We start from the raw sequence: 23,700 nt of genomic DNA on the forward strand, positions 1-23,700 counted from the left end.
GCAGAAAAAGCTTTTGACAAAATTCAACACCGTTTTATGATAAAAAACTCTTTAGAAAGTGGGCATAGAGGGAACCTACCTCAACATAATAAAGGCCATATATGACAAACCCACAGCAAACATCATTCTCAATGGTGAAAAACTGAAAGCATTTCCTCTAAGATCAGGAACAAGACAAGGATGTCCACTCTCACCACTATTATTCAACATAGTTTTGGAAGTCCTAACCATGGCAATCAGAGAAGAAAATTAAATAAAAGGAATACAAATTGGAAAAGAAGTAAAACTGTTACTGTTTGCAGATGACATGATACTATACATAGAGAATCCTAAAGATGCCACCAGAAAACTACTAGAGCTAATCAATGAATTTAGTAAAGTTGCAGGATACAAAATTAATGCACAGAAATCTCTTGCATTCCTATACACTAATGATGAAAAACCTGAAAGAGAAATTAAGGAAACACTCCTAGTTACCATTACAACAAAAAGAATAAAATACCTAGGAATAAACCTACCTAGGGAGACAAAAGACTTGTATGCAGAAAACTATAAGAGTGACAAAAGAAATTAAAGCTGATACCAACAGATGGAGAGATATACCATTTTCTTGGATTGGAAGAATCAATATTGTGAAAATGACTATCCAAAGCAATCTACAGATTCAATGCAATCCCTATCAAATTACCAATGGCACTTTTTACAGAACTAGAACAAAAAATCTTAAAATTTGTATGGAGACACAAAAGACCCTGAATAGCCAAAGCAGTCTTGAGGGAAAAAAGCGTAGCTGGAGGAATCAGACTCCCTGACTTCAGACTATACTACAAAGCTATGGTAATCAAGACAATATGGTACTGGCACAAAAACAGAAATATAGATCAAAGGAACAAGATAGAAAGCCCAGAGATAAACCCAGGCGCCTATGGTCAACTAATCTATGACAAAGGAGGCAAGGATATACAATGGAGAAAAGACAGTCTCTTCAATAAGTGATGCTGGGAAAACTGGACAGCTACATGTAAAAGAATGAAATTAGAACACCCCCTAACACCATACACAAAATTAACTCAAAATGGATTAGAGACCTAAATGTAAGACCTCACACTATAAAACTCTTAGAGGAAAACATAGGAAGACCCCTCTGTGACATAAATCACAGCAAGATCTTTTTTGATCCACCTCCTAGAGTAATGGAAATAAAAACAAAAATAAACAAATGGGACGTAATGAAAGTTAAAAGCTTTTGCACAGCAAAGGAAACCATAAACAAGACGAAAAGACAACCCTCAGAATGGGAGAAAATATTTTCAAATGAATCAATGGACAAAGGATTAATCTCCAAATTATATAAACAGCTCATGCCGTGCAATATTAAAAAAACAAACAACCCAATCCAAAAATGGGCAGAAGACCTAAATAGACATTTCTCCAAAGAAGACATACAGATGGCCAAGAAGCACATGAAAAGCTGCTCAACATCACTAATTAGTAGAGAAGTGCAAATCAAAACTACAATGAGGTATCACCTCACACCAGTTAGAATGGGCACCATCAGAAAATCTACAAACAACAAATGCTGGAGAGGGTGTGGAGAAAAGGGAACACTCTTGCACTGCTGGTGGGAATGTAACTTGATACAGCCACTAGGGAGAACAGTATGGAGGTTCCTTAAAAAACTAAAAATAGAATTACCATATGATCCAGCAATCCCACTACTGGGCATATACCCAGAGAAAACCATAATTCAAAAAGACACATGCACCCTTATGTTCATTGCAGCACTATTTACAATAGCCAGGTCATGGAAGCAACCTAAATGCCCATCGACAGACGAATGGATAAAGAAGATATGGTACATATATACAATGGAATATTACTCAGCCATAAAAAGGAACGAAATTGGGTCATTTGTAGAGACATGGATGAATCTAGAGACTGTCATACAGAGTGACGTAAGTCAGAAAGAGAAAAACAAACATCGTATATTAACGCATATATGTGGAACCTAGAAAAATGGTACAGATGAACCGGTTTGCAGGGCAGGAATTGAGACACAGATGTAGGGAACAAACGTATGGACACCAAGGGGGGAAAGCGGCAGGGGGTTGGGGGTAGTAGTGGGATGAATTGGGCGATTGGGATTGACATGTATACACTGATGTGTATAAAACGGATGACTAATAAGAAACTGCTGTATAAAAAAATAAAATCCAAAACTTAAAAAAAAAGAAAGAACTGTCCCTATGCTATAAATGTTAAGTACATTATACTGCTCAGATAGTGTAATCATATTATGTCCATAAAGAAATACTGAACATGAACATTTTAAATTAATTTCCAATTTTCTCATTAAAATGGAAGAAAATCCAGTGTAACTTATAATGTATTTTCTAGACTATTCTATTCAACAAATATTTATTGAATATCTCCTTTGCACCAGCCTCTGTATTAGGTACTAGAGATAGACTATGGATTTTCCTGGAACTCAGAGTGATTCTTCTCATCCTTGTCTTACCCTGCTAAGGCTGACCTTGTCATATTTACTTGCTCCTATCCTATGTTGCTCTCTTATATCTAGGAACATATTACTATTTGTAGAACTCAAACTCTACATCTGAATTTGCTCAAGTTAATATGAAGTACACAATTTTCATCAACTGCTGGGGAGGTTAGCTCTAATATCACCTCTGCTCAGTGCCTGTGCTAATGACTTGCTGCTCTCTAAAGGGCTTCCCTCTATGTTTATCCTTTGTGGCAATTCTGCTCTTAAACCAAAGCACACTGTGCTATGAAAATGAGTCCTCTGCTCCTTTGTGACATTTCACACTGTAAAACTGGAAGGAAAAGCATCTCGCTGGCTCCTTCATTAGAGGATCAACTTCCTGCTTGGGATATGAGCTGAGAACATCTTCCACTGAACAGACTTTGGCTGCTATGATGTCCTGTGTGATACCATTATGCACACCTTGGTAAAAGGGTTCAGTAGTGTTTCTGTTTAACCACAGAGCCCCATCTTTCTATGTGCTATAATAGCACATCTTGATGATAAGAATCAGTAATTATAGCCATCATATTTTTGTTACAGCTTTTTCCTGAAATATATTACCCTGTCAAAACTCAACTTAAAAATATCGACTAAAAGCAGGCTACAAAAACATTCTGATCAGAGGACCTGTAAATAGATACACCCTGTAGGTAGGTAAAGAAAAGACCTTTGCATGAACCCCAAAGAGCAGATGAATGGACAGATCATGAGAGAATGAGGCCAAGCAGGAAGACTTAATTTTTCTGAATCATACGCAATAGCACAGTTCTGTTTCACTAAAGGTGAATGTAATGGTTCTTGTGAATATGTTATTATTTTCAGTGGAATATCAATTTGAGTACCTCTAGCCTGCTGTTAGATCTAAGAGAGAGAAAGACTGAAAGGGTAGTAAAGTGGAAATAATAGAGGTATCTCTAATTCTGGTCTACAAATTTGCTCTTTTCTCATTTAACTATGAAGTTGGCCTAGAAGCATTTTGAAGTGGCCTCAGGATATAATACTAGAAAAAAAAAAATGCTTGAGAACACCTGGATCAAGATGAACGTTTAATTGGAAATGCATAAAATGGAGATGATAAGTTTCCAGTGAGACAAAAGGAAAACTACAGGAACATTATTACTCAGAAAGAAAATTAGTTTGTGAATCAATACAGAATTAGGATTATAAGCATTGAAATTAATGGGAAAAAATGATGGTGTAAAGAGGTTAGCACAAAAACTAATTCTCTCCCTAAGATGTGTATTAAAACCAGATTTTTAAACTCCGTAATAGAAAAACTTCAAATTTCAGTTTCCCAATACCTACTGTTACCCTATTGAAGATGTTTAAAATTTTAATAGGCATTATTGATGTTAAATTAAAAATTTTTTTCTTTTAGAGCTTTGAATAATATTATCTATAAACTGCACTAATGAAATAATTCTCACTTAATGAAATATTAGATATTACTCTTATGCATTTAACTCTTAGCTAAAGTTTTTACAATTCATATTTCTTTGTAAAGTTCATTGACATTGGTCTTGGCTATAATTTTTTATATATATACCAGAAGCCCAGGCAATAATAGCAAAAATCAACAAGTGGAACACATGACACTAAAAAGCTTCTGCACAGCAGAAGAAACAGTGAACAAAATGAAAGTGCAGCCTATAGAATGAGAGACATATTGGCAAATGATATACAGGCTTCCTCCGTTACCCAAAAGTAGAGTGTTCCTATTAAACCTTTCATAAGCTGAAATGGTATAAAGTGAAGAAGCAATTACCTTTTTTCATAAAAGTAAAAATCCTCTTTGGATTTCTTTTGGTTAATGAAAACAGGTAGATCTTTGTAAAAGTGAAGTGGGTAAAGCGAACTTTCAAAAAGCAAAGGATACCTGTGTCTAGTCAGGGTTAATATCCAAAAAATATAAGGAAAAACCAAATAACCTAATTAAAATTGGGCAAAAGACCTGAATAGACATTTTCCCAAATAAGAAATCCAAATGTCCAACAGATATATGAAAAGGTGCTTAATACTACTAACATCAGGGAAATGCAAATTAAAACCACAATAGAATATCATCACATCTGTTAGGATGGCTATTATCAAAAAGACAAGAGATAACAACTGTTGGTGAAGGTATGGAGAAAAGGGAACCCTTATACACTAGTGGTGGGAAAGTAAATTGGTTACAGCCATTACGTAAGACAGTATGGAGGTTCCTCAAGAAATTAAAAATAGGCAATCCCACTTCTGAGTATATATCCAAAGGAAATAAAGTCAGGATGTTGAAGAGATTCCCGTACTACGTTCACTGCAGCACTATTCATAATAGGCAAGATATGGAAAGAACCTACATGCCCATCCACGGATGAATGGATTAAAAAAAATGTTAACACACAGACACATATACAAACATAGAGGAATATTATTCAGCCGTAAAAAGAAGGAAATCCTTTCATTTGCAACATGAATTAAACTAGAATACATTATTTTAAGCAAAATAAACCAGACACAGAAAAACAAATACTGCATGATCTCACTTTTATGTGAAAATTTAAAAGATAAATTCATACAATCAGAGAGTAGAACTGTGGTTGCCAAAGTCTGGGGGGTACAGAAAATGGGGAGATGTTGGTCAAAGGGTACAAGCTTTCAGTTATAAGTTGAATAAATTCTGGGGATCTAATGTACAGCATGGTGACTATAGTTAATATTATTGTATTGTCTCTATGAAATTTGCTAAGAGAGTAGACTTTAAGCGCTCTCACCACACACACAGAAAAAGGTAACTGTGAAGTGATGGATGTGTTAAGTAACTTGATTGCAGTAATCGTTTCACAGTGTATGCATATATTAAGTTATCACATTCTACAGCCTAAATATATATAATTTTTATTGTCAATTATACCTCAATAAAGCTGGAAAAAAATGGAGTCACTTAAAAAAAGCCAAAATTATAGTAAACCAATCCTTCAATCATTTAGCAAGCGTTTATCAGATATACATATATAACTTGTCAATACTGGGCAAAGCATCAGAAAACATGAAGCCTACATTCCAGTGAAGGAATTGGTAAGTAATAACTATATAAGTACATTTTACAATAAATTTTTAAAAGTAACAATTTGACAAAATATATCAAAACAATATAAGTGTAAGGGGGCCTAATTTCCATAGGATTACTATGGAGTGAGTGCCTTTTTAGAGATTGAAAAAAGAGTTTGTATATGAGGTAGGTGAGTGGCCAGAGAGGTGGCCAGGAGCAGGTGCTCTTGGTGAGGTAACTTCCATTATTGGAAATGGCATGCATCTACAAAAAGAAATCAGTGGTCTCTAGAAGAGTATGAGATGTGGTTAGAGAGAAAATTAGGACCCATATTGGACTCTCCAACACCTTGGTAAGAAATATGAGTGCTATTTTAAGTACACTGGCAGTTATGATTTTAAGTGAAGTGAAGAGTTCCAGATTATGTGTAGGCTGATTAATTTTGCTGCTTGCTGAATGGGGGAACAGACTGGAGAGGGCAAGGGCACCCTTATGCTATTAAAGTGTGGTTAGAAGAGGAATATCTGAGAAAGGAGGAGAGATCGATTAAGTAGGAAGAAAACTTGGTATGTTTTTACACAAGCTGAGAACTAGGAGCTTCAAGATGGAAGTTGTGGTCAGCTGTAGAGACTGCTGTATATTCAACTAACACAGAATCCGACTGCTTATCCCCCAAAAGTTACTTATTTCAAAACAATACAGTAGGCTACTGAGAATTATAAGTGGATACTGAGTGGTCTACGAGGATTTATTTAGGAGTTAAAAAAATTTAAGTTTCTAAAATATTTCCTATTGAAGATAAACTTAAGTTTTTAATTCTCCAAATAACATGTGAAATGTCTGTCAATCAAATGGGAAAGTTATAAAGTTAAGTGAACATTTTTGCTGGATTAACTATTTTACTTCACATCTTACCAATTTTGACCTCATTAGCTCCTGGTCTGAGAGTAGAATGTACAGTCAAATTTCTGGTGTTCTGTCAGTCATTCCTTAAGCTATCGTACCATTGCTTGATAGTCTCTAAATCACATTAGAGTATTTTAAAGGACCAAAGGCTTACATAATCCTTTCATGGGGCCTAGACCATAAAATAAGTGCTGCACTTCACTACATTTATATCAGTCTAGACATAAAATTTCATTAAAATTCATATGTGGGTTAAATTTATAAGGATGGCTATCCATCTGTGTCACGAAATACACTGATGCATAAGGCTGAGGAATGCAAGCTAAAAAATAATTCAGACAGTCTGCATAATAACAAATCCAATTAGAACAAAAACCTCATTTAACATTAACGTTATTTAATAGCTTTGTGTCTTTCAATGTGATCAGCATAAAGAACAGATAAAGTTCAAGTAAACTTTTCAAATACTAAGATGTTATCAAAGTTTAATTCTAAACATGCAAGCATTTTTAAATTCACTTTGATGAATGCAGTGAATTGTGAATTCTTCATAACCACAACTTTCTAAAATAGATTCACATTTCCACCTGTAATGATGTACCTAAGTATGAAAGTTTATCCAAATGTAGACTTGCTGAAATTAAACCCTTTCTTAGTTTTTCAATAAAACAGATACATATGACCTTGCATTGTTCTCTTTGTATTGATAAATTTATGAAATGAACTACTTTTGCCTGTGTCTTCTTGGTCTATTTCATTATATGTCATTTTATGCTTTCAAAACACTTTAATAACCAGAATGTGTCTTCACGCTATTCTTCTAAGGTCAGTTAGATGGAGACAATATGCTTCATACAAAAATTCAAAATTTAAAATTTTCCCTTACTCTAATCTAAACCATCATTACCTTATTAATATTTTGAAAGCAATAAAATATTTAAGTTGTTCAATTTTTTTTCGCTTTCCTAACTACTAATTCACAACAATGTTCTAAGCCTTTCCGCCCACTTTGGACCTCCACGTCCACATCAGTAAAAGTGCCACATGGGAACTTTTTCTTAACTGGCAACTTATTAAACCCATTAAACCACTCTAGATGAAGACACAATGATCTTGAGAGGAAGAAGAGGAGGAGGAAGAGGAGGGAAGGTGAGACAGGCTGGGACCTGCGACCCTCTGCTGCAGTGCTGCAGTGCTTGCACCTGGACACACCTCTCCTCGAGCAACAAAATACAAAGAAACTGCATGATAACTGTATGAAACTAAAGATAACTGTGTGTATGCTCAGTTGGGACAGATTCTGGACCCAAAAGAGACCAAAAAAACCAACTGCCACTTTTAAAGAGCCTGGAGCAAAAACAGGGTACTAAGCATGCCCCCTGTACACAACACCTCCAGAGGGGTGGCCAAAACACCTAAGCCACCCCTTCGGCCTGACCCCTGGACACACCCCTACCCTCACCCCATATAAGGAACAAGCTTGTCCCCTCTCAGGGAGTGAGAAAGCAAGGAAACCTGTTGTTTGTTCTCGCTCCCCACTGCTGCAGCAGAGGCCCCAATAAAGCTTTGCTTGAATTTCTTGTCTGGCCCCTGGTCAATTTCTATTGCCTGGGGAAGGCCAAGAACCCTGGTCAGTAACAAAGGGGTAGGAGAAAAAACTAATCACAGGGGAACCCAGTGAAAGCTTGCAAGTGTAAATAGATTTGCAACGATATTTAAATCCATGAGATCTAAGTCTTCCTAGAGAAAAATGGAGACACAGCATCTTTCTTGGAAACAAATTACCTACTACAAATTTGCTTTATCCTATTAAAATATCATGGAACTTTAAAAAGAAACAGATTAATTTATGGTAATGATAGTTTCAACAACTTAAATGAAATGTTTAGTCTGAGTTAATTTCAGTCTTAGAAGGCACTTTAAATTCAGTCTAAATTTGCCTGGACATCTTTAATCAAACCACTCATGTGGACCATCAGCCACAGGTTTCTACCCAATTTTACATCAGAGCTGGCTGAGGCAAGAGGAATTTAATATTGTGTGCCACTCACAACGTGAATTAATGATGCAGTTAGAAAATGGCAACTTTTGTCTTTCTTTTAGCCATTACCTCCTAACACGTAAACACATTTTCTTTATCATTGGCTGGAGAATTGCACATTTAGAAATCAGATACATTAATGAGCAATCAGTAGGCTTGTGTTAAATGATTAAAGAAAGAAATCTTCAGAATAGAAATATGGCAAACAGAAAAAAACACATGCTTTGCATAAGTGTTCAACAAAGAAAAATAATACCTAACATTTATTCTTTATTTTCTTATCATTCCACCCTCACTAATTACAATTAATCTTACAGGTGGTTTTTTGAGGTCTTGTCACTCCTATGTCCACTTCTATGTGAATTTTCTACCTTTCACTTGTGTTTGGTTTATCTAGCCTCATTCATTTATTCTTTAATTCAATCATTTATCTACTCTGAAATGGTGTTAGATGCTGGTTCACACAGATAAATAAAATACGATCCCTTCCATCAAAATGACTGTAGTCTCAAGGAGGAAACAGAATAAATCACACAAGATAGTGCTTTACAAATGGAACAATAAATATTTCTACAGGGCAAAATTGGGGGAATGTGAATTGGTGGGTCAAGAAATAATACATATCCTTAGTCCATTCATATCCTTATTCCATATTCATATTCTTAATCCATTAGACTGAGAATGAATGACAGGGTAAACATTGGTCAGACTCAGATTTCTGCAGTCCTCTGGCTGAATCTGACAGTCCTAAACTTGGAGGAGGGTAGAGTCTGATTAAAAATTAATGACAAATGTAAAGACTTGAAACATGTTGGTTGTTTATGATGGAAACAATGAATGGAAAATGCAAATGATCATTGGAGAAGGTAAGCTGCATATCAAAAAGGCTTTCTGGATCATTAAACAGAGGAGTATCAACAGTATCAAACCTCAAACTGGTAGTACTTTTTGTTTATGTGTTCTCTTGTTTGCAGATCAATTTTTTTTTTTTTCATTTCAGTTATCACTGCTTCTGGATTCGTTAATTTAAAAAAAAATTTCCAAATTCAGCCTTGAGTTTATGTTGATTTTCACACTGCAGTTTATTGCCATTTTAAAAGTCTATGAAAGATGACTGAAAATGTATTACCAGGACACAGAATTTAGATGAGATAGAATAGCATTTTTTTTTTTTTTTTTTTTGCAGTACGAGGACCTCTCACTGTTGTGGCCTCTCCCATTGTGGAACACAGGCTCCGGACGCGCAGGCTCAGCGGCCACAGCTCACAGGCCCAGCCACTCCGCGGCATGTGGGATCTTCCCGGACCGGGGCACGAACCCGCGTCCCCTGCATCGGCAGGCGGCCTCCCACCCACTGTGCCACTAGGGAAGCCCCCTGGAAGAGCATTTTTAAGACTGAGTTCTCTTTATTCAGGAACTGATGTGAATACTGCAGAGACAGACACTTCAAATGTGCCCTTCTCCTGTTACATCGTTTGCTAAATTCGAAGTTTGTTCATTTTTTTGCTTGTCTTGCATTGACTGTTCCTTAATGGAAAAATAAATTTATATTTCAGAAATTTTGACCAACCTTGTACAATAACTTATTTGTGATTAAATGTTTTCTGCACTCTAATCTGCTTTCTACGATCATCAATTCTTTATATTTTTGCTCCCAGGTTAGTAATGAATGGAGTGATATATCTTCTATAGCAAATTCCTTACTCATTTGTGGTCCTTGAGGAAAAGCAGATAGGTGCAAAATTATCCTTCCTGGTTTGAATTTCTACTGTGTCTTTTCTCATTCAAGTTTTGCTTTTTCTGGTTCTTGGTGTGACAGTGATTCTTCTATTGTATCCTGGACAGTTTGGTTGTTATGTTGAGAGACTCTGGCTCCTATTTAAATCTTTTATTTTTGCAGGCATCCTGTTTAAGTTTAGCACACAACTTACCCTAATTTTGTGTACTGTGGTCCCAGTGACAATTCAATCTTCAGAGTCTCTGCAGTGATATTTTTGGTCTACTAGGTATATCTGGTGTTACTGGGGCTTTTGCTGGTCCCCACTGGTGCTATCTGAGGTAGCTGAAGGAGTTGCCTCAGGCTGACTACCTGGTCCCTCTAGGTGGAGGAAGGGAGAATTGCTTCCCAGGCTGAGTGTTTATTGTGGTAGAAGAGGACTTCCCAACTAGGCTGTTGGTACTGGGAAGAGCAGGTTAAATGAGTTTACAATATCTTGAAGTCCTGAAAGTTCTAAAATAAGAGATAATTTAATCCTGAAGAAATTTAAATTATTTAGGTAGCTATTTAATATATTTCACCAAGTGAATATCTGCCTCTCTCATGTATAACAGAACATTAATAGGTAGTAATACGCATATGACATCGTGCGTGTTCATGTGTTTACCATTTTAAATTAGCTTAAAGAATAAAATCAGTAAAAAGAAAAAAGGAAGTCTCTTGCCCCAAGGAGTTCTGAAAATGTTAAAACATAGCAAAGGACACTAATTTAAAGTCTTTACAGTCAAGTAACCATACTGAGGTCATTCATCTGAAGTAGGAGGAGAAGTAGTATATTTAAATATTCATGTCCTGGACTTACTAGATTTATAGGACTTACTGAAAATTCATGGGTAGAACCTGCCTTGGAATACTATTTTTCCTTCCAGTTTTATTGAGATATAACTGACATACAGAAGTGTATAAGTTTTAAGTGTACAGCATAATTATTTGACTTACATAATGAAATGATTATCACAATAATTTTATTGAACACCCATCATCTCATATAGATACTAAATTAAAGGAACAGAAAAAAATTTTTTTGTGATGAAAAATCTTAGGATTTACTCTCTTAATCACTTTCATATACTTCATACAGCATTATTTATAATTTCATGTGGTACATTACATCCATAGTACTTATTTATCTTATAACTGGAAGTTTGTACCTTTTGACCACCTTCATCCAGTTCCCCCACCTCAGCTTTGGCAACTCCAAATCTGATCTCCTTTTCTGAGTTTGTTTTTGAAGTATTATATAACTGACCTATACTATGTTACTGTCTGTTATAAAATACAGTGATCAGATATTTCTATATATGTCAAAATGATCACCACGATAAATCTAGTTGTGTCACCAAAGATATTACATAGTTACTATTTTCCCCACACTGTACATTTCATACCCATGATTCATTTATTTTGCAACTGAAAGTTTGTACCTCTTAATCTCCCTCACCTATTGCTTTCCTCCTCCCACTCCCCTCCCCTAAAGCAATCTGTTTGTTCTCTGTTTCTATAACTCTGTTTCTATTTTGTTATGTTTATTTTTTTCATTTTTTACATTCCACATATAAGTGAAATCATGCATATTTGTATTTTCTTATTTGCCTGGCTTATTTCACTTAGCATATTACTCAGTCATAAAAAAAAGAATGAAATCTTTGCATTTGCTACAATATGGATGGACCTTAGATTATTTTTTAAAGTTGCTAAATAACTACTGCACAATGTTAGTTGAGAACTAGTATGGTTTTAGTCTCATCTTTCAATCCATCCAGCAAATTCCCTTTATCACTTAGGGATCTGAATGAAAATGAAAAGAGAGCCATTGTATTTGTTTCCTGAGACTTCTGTAACAACTAACTTCAAATTTGGTGGCTTAAAACAATACAAATGTATTCTCTCTCAGGTTTGTAGGCCAGAAGCCCACAATCAGCTTCACTGAGCTGAAATCAAGGTGTTGGCAGGGCCGTACTCCCTTTGAAGGCTCTAGGGCAGAATTCCCTATTCTAGCTTTTGGTGGCTGCCAGCACTCTTTGACTTGTGCTGCATCAGTCTAATCTCTGACTCTGTGGTCCCATGTACATCTTCTGTGTGTATAATCTTCCTCTGCCTGTCTCTTACAAGGACACTTGTGGTGGCATTTAGGGATCACCTAGAAAATTCAGGATAATTTCCCCTTCTCAAAATCCTTAACTTAAATATATCTACAAACCCCCTTTTCCTCAAAACATTCATGATTTCCAAAGATTTGGGCATGGACATATATTTTAGAGCCAGTATCAGCCTAATACAATCACTTTTTGAAAACTACATTTAACTTTTCAAGTGCAGGAGTAAGAACAGGAACTAAGAAACTGAAGCTGTGCAATAGGCAGAAAAATGGACCCCAAATACATTGATATCCTCATCCCCAGAACCTGTGAATATAACAGGCGATGTAGGAAGGAGAAATTAAGGTTGCTGATAAAAGAATGCTAATCCGCTGACCTTGAGATAAGAAGGTTATCCTGGATTATTCAGGTGGGCCCAATCTAATCACTGTTGCTGATACTTAACATGTTTTGGCTGTAGGCAACAAAATGCAGAAAAGTGTTTCTTTTGTTATCACAAAGATTTGGCTCTGCACCATGTTCTAGCAGGATGCCTATACATTTACCTCCTGGCACTGCACTGACTGTCAATGTACTATATAAAACTAGATAGTAAATTCTGGATATAAAGAGAAACTATTCAAAACTATTCACCAGCTAATGATATTTAAATGGGATAAATCCATTTTACACCAGAGCATAGATGGCATAAGAGCTGTCCTATCATCACTGTCACCGAGGTCCAGCTGGCATTTCTCTCCACTAGGATATCACTGCAGCTGGAGGCCACAGGTCAAATGGACAGCAGTCCTGCTAAAGGCAAGAGATTTTGAGGGCTGTTCATTACATGATCTCACAATTTACAATATAGAATTATTCAATTGATTATAAACATTTAACATTGTCTTGTTCTGAAATCATCAAAGGAATATATTTCTTTTTAACATCTTTATTGGAGTATAATTGCTTTACAATATTGTGTTAGTTTCTGCTAACAAAGTGAATCAGTTACATGTATACATATATCCCTATATCCCCTCCCTCTTGAGCTTCCCTCCCACCCTTCCTATCCCACCCCCTCTAGGTGGTCACAAGCACCGAGCTGATCTCCCCGTGTTATGCAGCTGCTTCCCACTAGCTGTCTATTTTACATTTGGTAGTGTATATATGTCCATGCCACTCTCTCACTTCGTTCCAGCTTACCCTTCCCACTCCCAGGGTCCTCAAGTCCATTCTCTACGCCTGTGTCTTTATTCCTGTCCTGCCCCTAGGTTCATCAGAGCAATTTTTAAAAAAATTCCATATATATGTGTTAACAAAGGTATTGGTTTTTCTGAGTTACTTCATTCTGTATGACAGATTCTAGGTCCAGCCACCTCACTATAACTCAGTTTCGTTTCTTTTAATGGCCAAATAATGTTCCATTGCATATATGTGCCATATCTTCTTTATCCATTCATCTGTCGATGGACATTTAGGTTGCTTCCATGTCCTGGCTATTGTAAATAGTGTTACAATGAACATTGTGGTACATGTCTCTTTTTAAATTATGGTTTTCTCAGGGTATATGCCCAGTAGTGGGATTGCTGGGTCATATGGTAGTTCTATTTTTAGTTTTTTTAAGGAACCTCCATACTGTTCTCCATAATGGCTGTATCAATTTACATTCCCACCAACAGTGCAAGAGGGTTCCCTTTTCTCCACACCCTCTCAAGCATCTATTGTTTGTAGATTTTTTGATGAGGGTGATTCTGACTGGTGTGAGCTGATATTTGCATTTCTCTAATGATAAGTGATGTTGAGCATCCTTTCATGTGTTTGTTAGCAATCTGTATATCTTCGTTGGAGAAATGTCTATTTAGGTCTTCTGCCCATTTTTGGATTGGATCTTCTTTTCACTCTGTTTTTTGTTTTGCCCTACCCAGGTACGTGGGGGATTTTCTTGGCTTTTGGGAAGTCTGAGGTCTTCTGCCAGCATTCAGAAGGTGTTCTGTAGGAGTTGTTCCACACGTAGATGTATTTTTGATGTATTTGTGGGGAGGAAGGTGATCTCCACTTCTTAGCCCTCCCACCATCTTGAAGGTCTCTAGCAGTATATTTCTGAGCAAACCCTAAGGTAACAATTATTTTTATCTGAATAAATTTAAATATCTATTAGCACTAATTGATCACTGGCAAGTGTTAAATTTTGCCCCCTGTCCCCACCCCATTCAAATGTTGATGTTCTTACCCCAGAACCTTAGAATGTGATCTTATTTGTAAAGTTGGTATATGCAGACACAATTAGTTAAAACGAAGCCTACTGGAGCAGGGTGGGCCTCTAATCCCATATGACTGTTGTCCTTATACACAGGTGACATTTGGACAAATATACACAGAGTGAGAATACAATGTGAACATAAAGGCAGAGATGCGTGTGATGAAACGGAAGCCAAGAAATACCAGATTGCCAGCAAACCACCAGAAGCTCGGAGAAGAGTCCCGAACAGATTCTCCTTCAAAGTCCTCAAAAACAACCCACCATGCCTACTCCTTGATCTCAGATTATAGCTTCCAGAACAGCGAGACAAATCTCTTCTGTTTAAGTTTGTGGCACTTTGTTACCCTGGTCTAGCAAAGTAATACATTCACCATGATGACAGAACAACATGCAAAATAAAACCAAGTTGGCTTTAAATTCTAATTTAACTCTCACTTATAAGCTATTCCTTATCCTTTTAGTGCTTCAGTTTCCTTATCAGTAAAATAAAGATGATGATAATAATTACTTCATAGAACCTAGGTATTATAACCAAGCAAGAATCTATTGAAAGTGTTTTAAATAGCTTCTTGTTCAATTAAGTGCTAAATAAATGTTAGCTAATAATATTAACATCAGCACTTTAGACCTATTACTGCTATTTAATATAAATGTTGATTCAATTAAATAAAATGAAGATAATTATATCTACTTTATAGAGTGTTTTAAGGATTAGAGATATATAGTATTAATTCTAATTATTTTAAGATAATTAATATTTTAATTTTAGCATCTCTAATGTTGGAATGTGACTTATAATGGACAGGTTCTTAGAATTATAATTACCAACATTCTAGAATTTCATATTTTTATTTGAAATAATGGAACACCTTATAATCTATAATGCCTTATAAATTAAATATACTTCTATAAATATAAGTATATTTAATTACAATTCCAGGTACACAGTTGATATTAAATAAATTGTAGCTATTCTGAATATAATGGGATGAGGTGGCTGAAATACGTGAGAAAAAAGTTCAGTTTTAGACTCTCTAAAAATCTAAATAATTGTGTACACTTAATGGTGTAAATAATGGGATAAGAGAATGGTGTTCACTGAAGAGTAGGGACCAAAAGACTGATAGAAGTGCTCAAGAAAATAATGTGAGGAGACAAACTGATGACAGTCATTCCACATAACTTTTTCAGTGAGTTCTGAGTTAAAAGAAAGCTGATGTGAGTTAGCAACAGTTGAAGAGGGAAGTGGAGTTAGGAACATTTTAAAGTATAGCATAAATGACAACATATATTCAGTAAAGAGGAAAATATAATGATGAAAGAGGGAAAAATTAATTTATCAATATCCTTAAGGCTGTACTGTACTTTTGCAATGTTCCCCACGCGGGACCCCCGTGGACTTCCTGAGCTGTGTTCGCGAGACCCGGGCCATCACTACTCTCAGGCTGACACCCCGTGGCCTTGCCTCGGACCCGAGGAGGAGTGGGAGCGTCACTCACCTTTCCTTCTACAGAAGAATAAAACCTTTTCCATCGCCCTGCGAAGCGTGTGTAGGGCCGCTTGGATGACAGCAGACGTTCCCCACTTCATTCCCTGCTTTGCAACACCTCTTCATCTCCGCAGAACTCTAGGTCTTTCAACCAGGCCTCACCGCTAGCGAATCTCCTCAGCCTTGCACTTTCCACTGCAGGGATAGTTTCCGAAGCAGCTGAACTCCACCGCGCATGCGTACTTTCTTGCGTGCGTGTACGCCCTAGCGCTCATTGGCTGAGGGAGCCAGAAGCAGGCTCTAGGCGCAAGCGCCTTTTACCTCACGCTTAATTTCGGAAGTGTCTGGTGGGCAGCTGTGTGTTCCTCTAGTTCCCAGGTCAGTTAGCCGACCTCAGGGAAAGAAAGACGAGGGCAGGGGGAAAAGTGGCTTCTTCGCAAGATGGGACATATACCCAAGTCGGGACCCAGGACTGTGAAGGACTTTTTCCACAGAAAACTACTCCAGGTACCCTACACTTTTGTTGTTTTGTTACAATTCCTATCGCGCTTAAAGGCAGAAGCCGCGGTCCCAGAGCTTACTCGCCTCCTACATCTCCTTGGCCACTTAAGTCGGTGTTTCAGGAAATTAGTGGAGGCTAGGTTTCCGGCTCTATGAAGCAACCCCTGTCCCTGCCTTGGTTTCAGAAAGTGTGGCAACAGGTGCCCCCATGCCCCCCTCTGTACGGGTGAGAAGAAAAAAAAAGGCATTCCCACATTGGCCCTCCTCCTCTACGTTCGATAATACCCATCTGTGAATATGTTTGTAATTGTGAGGGGGTTGCTTTGTCCTGTCCGTACCCTGCCCCGCCCGCCTTTGGCACGTAGTAAATTTTTTTACTGAGTCCCACAGATTGTGTATAAAGAGGTTATGGATAAAGTAAGGGGTAACGTTCTTCCTACAAAATTACTTTTCTACTGGAAGGTACAGGAATAACCAACAAATCACTTTGCTGTCGTTGATATTTGGTATTGGGTTTTGTAAGGGCTGATCTATTTTAGCACCTATTCTTAGGGTGGAGCTCTTATTTCTAAGCATGATCCTTCTGAGTGCCCTAAATGAAAGCTTCAGTTCTTTACTCCTTCATCTTGGTGTGATCTGAATGTGAGGTGAGCCTGTAGCCCCTAAGCGCTGTGTTCTAAATTGTATTTCAGCTAGAAAGAATAGCATGTGTGAAATAGCTGCTCATTTCATTATCCTCCCATCAATGTTTTGCCCCATCACATTGATGTGTGTTGTCTTCATGTCTCATTTTGTGTATGTGAGCTTAGGAGTCGGCCAGAACATCAAGGGAAAATGCCATGTGGAATTTGAGAGTTCACTTTTCTGTGGCTTTCTCCTCTCCAAGATGTTGCCCTTCAAATTCTATCACCTTTAGCAGTCCTGAAGCATGACTACTTTCTCCTCTGCCTAGTCAGACTGCTGCTTTATGCTTAAAATATACTCCCTTTTTCTGCCAGGTTTAATATGGGACTCTTCTCAAATTGCCTTCCTTCAGCCTCAAGTCTTATCTGAGTTGATTGCTTACCGGTGTCTGAAGATAGTCACTTAGGTAATTTATGCTGGCCAACTTTTTATAGTTGTTTTTGGCAGATCTGGTCTGATACAAACATAAGTCTGATACTCCGTCTTGACCAGTGCTGGTTGTCTCTACCTTGAGACTCTGAGATACTAAGGATTTTAGACTTTAATTTGTAGGAAGTGGAAATCCACTAAATAGTTTTAAGCAATAAAATAACTATTGTTTTACAAAGCTTATGCTGGCCATAACATGGGGAATGGATTAAAGGATAATTACACTGGAGGCATGGAGACAATTGAAAAGGACATAGTTGTAAGTTAGGGAAAAAAAAGAACCTGAAATAAGATAGTGGAAAGCTGAAAGAGAGATTGAAATAAAACGGAAGGGAGGCAGCTCGTCTACTTTAGAAGAAATTACCTTTTCATATATCTAGGGTTAAGGTGAAGGGAAAAAGCAGGAAGACTAGTCAAAATATAATGTAAAATATTACAGTAAAGTGATTTGGATTAGAGATGATGTTGGACTAGAATAAGCTCATAGTAGTGGTCAAATTTTGGATACATTTGTAAGTAGTAAAGTAAGGATTTGCTAATTTGCTCTGAGAAAGAATTAAATGACAGAAGTGTTTTACACTGAGTGGAAAAATGGACTTACCTATTCTAAGATCAAGAAGACAATGTAGGGAGCAGATCTGTGTTGGAATGTCAGAGGTCTGTTTGGATGCGTTGAATGTGAGGTGTATATAGAAAACCAAACGCCAGTATTAAATAGGCAGTTAGATACCTAAACCTGTTTGGAATATAGAAAAGGGAACTTGTCTGAAACTATCAATTTGGAAATTAATAATATATAGATGGTATTTAAATTTCATGAGATTGAGTGAAATCATCCAGAAATGAGTATAGATTTTTAAAAATTCTAGATATAAATTCTATTTGTTTTTTAGTTAGCTCTGACGGGATTTGCTTTTACTTTGGATGAGTAGTATGATAGGATTAAAAAGTGACTCCAAATTTTTTTAAAACGAAGGTTATCATTGGAGTGATCCTGGAACACTTCAATATTGGAAATGATGTGGAACTAGCAAAGTTGACTGAGAAGGTGTGGCCAGAGCAGTAGGACAATTGCAGTGTCTTGAAATCCACGTGAAGAAAAATGTTTTAAGGAGCATGCAATGATCATCTATTAGAAATGTTGCTGTATTAATATGAAGATTGAGAAATCACTATCACAAAGTGGAGATCCTGGTTGAGAACAGTAAGAATGCTGTCAATCAAGTGCAAAAGGGTGAGGAAGCTTGCACTGAGAAGGGAGGAAATAAACTGGAGGCAGTTATTATAAGCAATAATTCAAAGAAGTTTTACTGTCAAGCAAATGGAAGAAATAAGGTGGTAGTTGCTGGAGGAAGTATGATTATAATGCTCTTTTTCTGAGAAAACATCAGCATGCATTTATGCTAATTTTCATTATTCAATGGAAAAAGGAAATTGATGATCCATGAGATACTTGAGAAGTAGCAGGTATTGCTGGATCTGTGCTGTGAATTCGCTAGAGAGTATGGGCTTTAGTGCACAAGAGGAGAGGCTGGCCTTTGCTAAAAGCATGGAAATTTCACCCACAGTAACAGGAAAAAGAGTACAGTATTTTTGGGCCGGTGCAGATAAGTGGGTAGATGTCCTGGGAGCCTATGAAATTTCATTGTGCCTCTTTTCTCAGTAAATCAGAAAGCAAGGACACCAGCTGAAAGTGAACTTGAGAAGATTTGAGAAGAAAGAAAATACAAAATGACATGGGGATGAGAGTAGGATGGACCAAGGAAAAAGCTTATAATTGCCCTTCAATATTAAAAGCCCACTTGAAGTAGACTATCATGAAATGATAGTGAGGAGAGCATGATTGTGTCTTTTCCTTCAGTCACATTCAGTGTCTCAAATGGGTAGGTATTTAGTTTTAAATGAGGCTGTGGTTTAGCCAGCAAGTAAGAAAAGGAGAGAGGGGCTAAAATATTGAAAGTGTATATATAGGGATGATATTAAGAATTGACCATAGAATTTAATCAAGTAGTAGGGAAGTGATAGTATGGTGATATAAGGGTAAAGGTTTGTGGAAAAAATGGTAAGATTTGTGAAAGGCAGGTGGGGATTGTTTGCAGGGATTTTTGGTGTTTTGTGACTAGAGAAAGTGAGCTGGACATGTGGGAGGTAGTGTTCAAATGAGATTATGGAAAGAGTGTAGCTGTTGTTAATGACAAATTGCAGCCTGTGACCATGAAGGTGAGAGGCTGAGGTAAGCTGCAGAGCAAAGTCACTGGAGGAGATTGATTGCTACTGGGAAAGTACGTTTCAACTTGCAAGAGTTAAACCTATTAGGTACAATCTCGAATGAGAAAGATTTATATTTTTAAGAAATCTAATAGATTTACATCCTAATGCACAAGATATAGTACTAAATGTGTAACCTTAATGAGCCACTTACCCCTTCAGGTCTTGATTCTTCATCCTTTGGCCATGTCAGTGCCCTCCAGCTTATGACCATCAGGAACACAAGTACACAGGAACAACTGTAATTGAACAAGTTGGGTTTATTATTCACTGCAGTGTGAGAGAATACAAACTATGGGGACCTCTGAGGCATCTCAGTAAGAGAGTACTAGAAAAGACTTATAGGAGTCTTTATGTCCCTTAACATGTTAAGATGTGCCCAGGGATTTTGTTTGTTGTTGTTTTTTAAACATATTTTATTTTTTATTGAGGTAACATTGATTTATAACATTATATGTTTCATGTGTACATTATATTTTCACTTCTGTATACCTTACAATGTGCTCACCACCAAAAATTGAGTTTCCATCCATCACCATACAGTTAATCCCCTTTACCCGTTTCACCCTCCCATAACCTCTCCCACTGGGTAATGACTACTCTGTTCTCTGTATCTATGTGTTTGTTTTAGTTTGGTTTCTTCATTTATTCTGTATTTTTTGGTTTTGTTTATTATTTTTTTGGTATTCCACATATTAGTGAAATCATATGGTGTTTATCTTTCTCCATCTGACTTATTTCACTTAGCATAATACCCTCAAGGTCCATCCATGTTGTTGCAAATGGCAAGGTTTTATGGCTGGGTAGTATTCCATTGTATATTTATGTACCACATCTTCTTTATCCATTCATCTATTGATGGGCACTTAGGTTGTTTCCAAATTAGGTATTGTAAATAATGCCATGATGAACTAGCGATGCACATATTTTTTCGGATTAGTGTTTTCATATTCTTTGGATAAATACCCAGAAGTCGGATAGGTGGATCATATAGTAGTTCTAGTCTTCATTTTTTGAGGAATATCCATACTGTTTTTCATACTGGCTGTACCAATTTACATTCCCACCAACAGTGTTTGAGGGTTCCCTTCCCCACATCCTTGCCAACACTTGTTACTTCTTGTCTTTTTTATAATAGCCATTCTGACAGGTGTGAGGTGATATCTCATTGTGGTTTTAATTTGCATTTCCCTAATAATTAGTGATGTTGAACATATTTTCACACGTCTGTTGGCAGTCTATATATCTTCTTTGGAAAAATGTCTATTCAGCTCCTCTGCACATTTTTAAATCAGGTTTTTTGCTTTTTTGTTGTAGAGTTATACAAGTTCTTTATATATTTTGGGTATTAACTCCTTATCGGATATATCATTTGCACATGTGTTCTCCCAGGGATTTTAATTTATAGAGGTGAATGAATGCTGACATAGAGAGGCCTTTGAAAGATTTTTATTATTTACATTTCCTGAGAAAAGGGGGCAAGCCATGCTATGCAGTGCCTCATGGGAAAGTACCATATTGGTCAGGAGGCAGAAAGGAGTGAGAGAAGAGCCTATGCCAGAGCGTTTATTGCTCTAGTAGCAGGAAGCTTTTAGGAGGGGACACCCCCTATTGAGCAGGAAGCAAAACACAAATGTTGGATTTGTGATTGGAAGGTTTGTATCATGATTTTCATGCACCTATGAAAGCTGGCTTGCAGGGGAGATGTCAACAACTTTGTTAGTTTGGCTCTGTGTTTAATAGATGCCAAATAGACAAATACAAAATCTAAGGAAACAAAGTTAGAAGACTCAGTTTTTCGTATTTCCTCAGTGATGCATTCTTCCTGAATTAAAACCTTAATACATGAACTATAGGAATGTGAGAAAGAATCTTAAGCTTTTAAAGTTTGTATTCCCAGCTAAAAGTCAGGATAATTGTGCTTATCTGTGGACTGTTGTAAAAATAAATGAGACAAATTTAAATTAAATCATTTAGAACAGAATTTAGTAAACAGATATTAACAAAATGTAAGATCATTTTTTCCCCTCGTTATGTGGAAGAAATAAAGGTATAATCCAGTTTTTGCTGTTCTCATTCACTTAGGCTTGTACTTTCAGTTCTAAACAGATATTATTGCCAAACTCAGCATACTCTTTTTTTTTCCTTTTTTGCGGTACGTGGGCCTCTCACTGTTGTGGCCTCGCCCGTTGCGGAGCACAGGCTCCAGACGCGCAGGCTCAGCGGCCATGGCTCACGGGCCCAGCCGCTCCGCGGCATGTGGGATCCTCCCGGACCGGGGCATGAACCCATGTCCGCTGCATCGGAAGGCGGACTCTCAACCACTGCGCCACCAGGGAAGCCCCAGCATACTCTTTTGATTCACCAAATAAGTATAGCATGATGTTTCCAGTTTCACTCAAGCTTTATGTGGTTGGACTAATCGTTTAGCAAATATTAACTTCTTCCTTCTCCTAACCCATTGGGTTTTCTTATTTTACTTTCACATCCCTCTGACATGACTTGTCCAGATTACTTGCCTCACCCTAATGGGACATGAGGGTGTGCCAGTTCTGAGCAGAGGCAGCTTGTCCCCTTGGACTCTTGCCATTTGCCATGAAAAGAGCACACCCAGGTAGCATATGTTCTTTAGCCTGTATCCCAGAATGAGACACACCTATTGCATATGTGAATGTAGGAACTGTAGGAACCCAGTCAGGCTCAACACAGCCACAATCAACATTTGTAGATTCAGGAGCAATAAATAAAATTTTGCTATTGTAAACTTCTTTGTCAAAAGAATGTGTGTAAAATTTCCTTGCTACCTTTCCTGCCCTTAAGTTTTACCTTTGTTATATACTAAGAATATAGCGTAAGATGTTTCTATTATATAACTATCTATATAATAGCAAAATTAAAATGTTTTTGCTTTTAAGAATTTTTTTTGTGTAATTGATTATTTTGTTTTTATTTCATATTTACACAGAAGTGTATGTATGATATTTTGTGAAAATAATGAAATGATCGCCATTTCTCTAAAATATTTTGATTATAGCTTTGCTTAAAAAATATTTAAATTACAGACAGTCCACTTACAATTTTTCGACTTTACAATGGTGTGAAAGAAATATGCATTCAGTAGAAACCATACTTTGAATTTTTAATTTTGATCTTTTCCCAGGCTAGCAATATGCAACAAGATACTCTCTTGTGATGCTGGCAGCGGCAGTGAGCCGCATTTCCATTGATCACAAGGATAAACAATTGATAAACTCACAACCATTCTGTTTTTCACTTTCAGTACAGTATTCAATAAATTACATGAGATATATAACACTTTATTATAAAGTAGGCTTTGTGTTAGATGATTTTGCCCAACTGTAGGCTAATTAAATGTTCTGAGCACTTTTAAGGTAGGCTAGGCTAAACTATGATGTTTGGTAGGTTAGGTGTATTAAATGAATTTTCTGCTTTGTTATTGAAGTATAGTTGATTTACAATATTGTGTTAATTTCAGGTTTCTAGGAAAGTGATTCAGTTATATATATGTGTGTATATATATATATATTTTTCAGATTCTTTTCCATTATACATTATTATAAGATATTGAATATAGTTCCCTTGCTATACAGTAAATCCTTGTTGTTTATGTATTTTATATATAGTGGTATGTATCTATTAATCCCATGCTCCTAATTTATCCCTCCCT

Source organism: Phocoena phocoena, chromosome 9 (genome assembly GCF_963924675.1).
Source record: "Phocoena phocoena chromosome 9, mPhoPho1.1, whole genome shotgun sequence".
Lineage (NCBI taxonomy): Eukaryota > Metazoa > Chordata > Mammalia > Artiodactyla > Phocoenidae > Phocoena > Phocoena phocoena.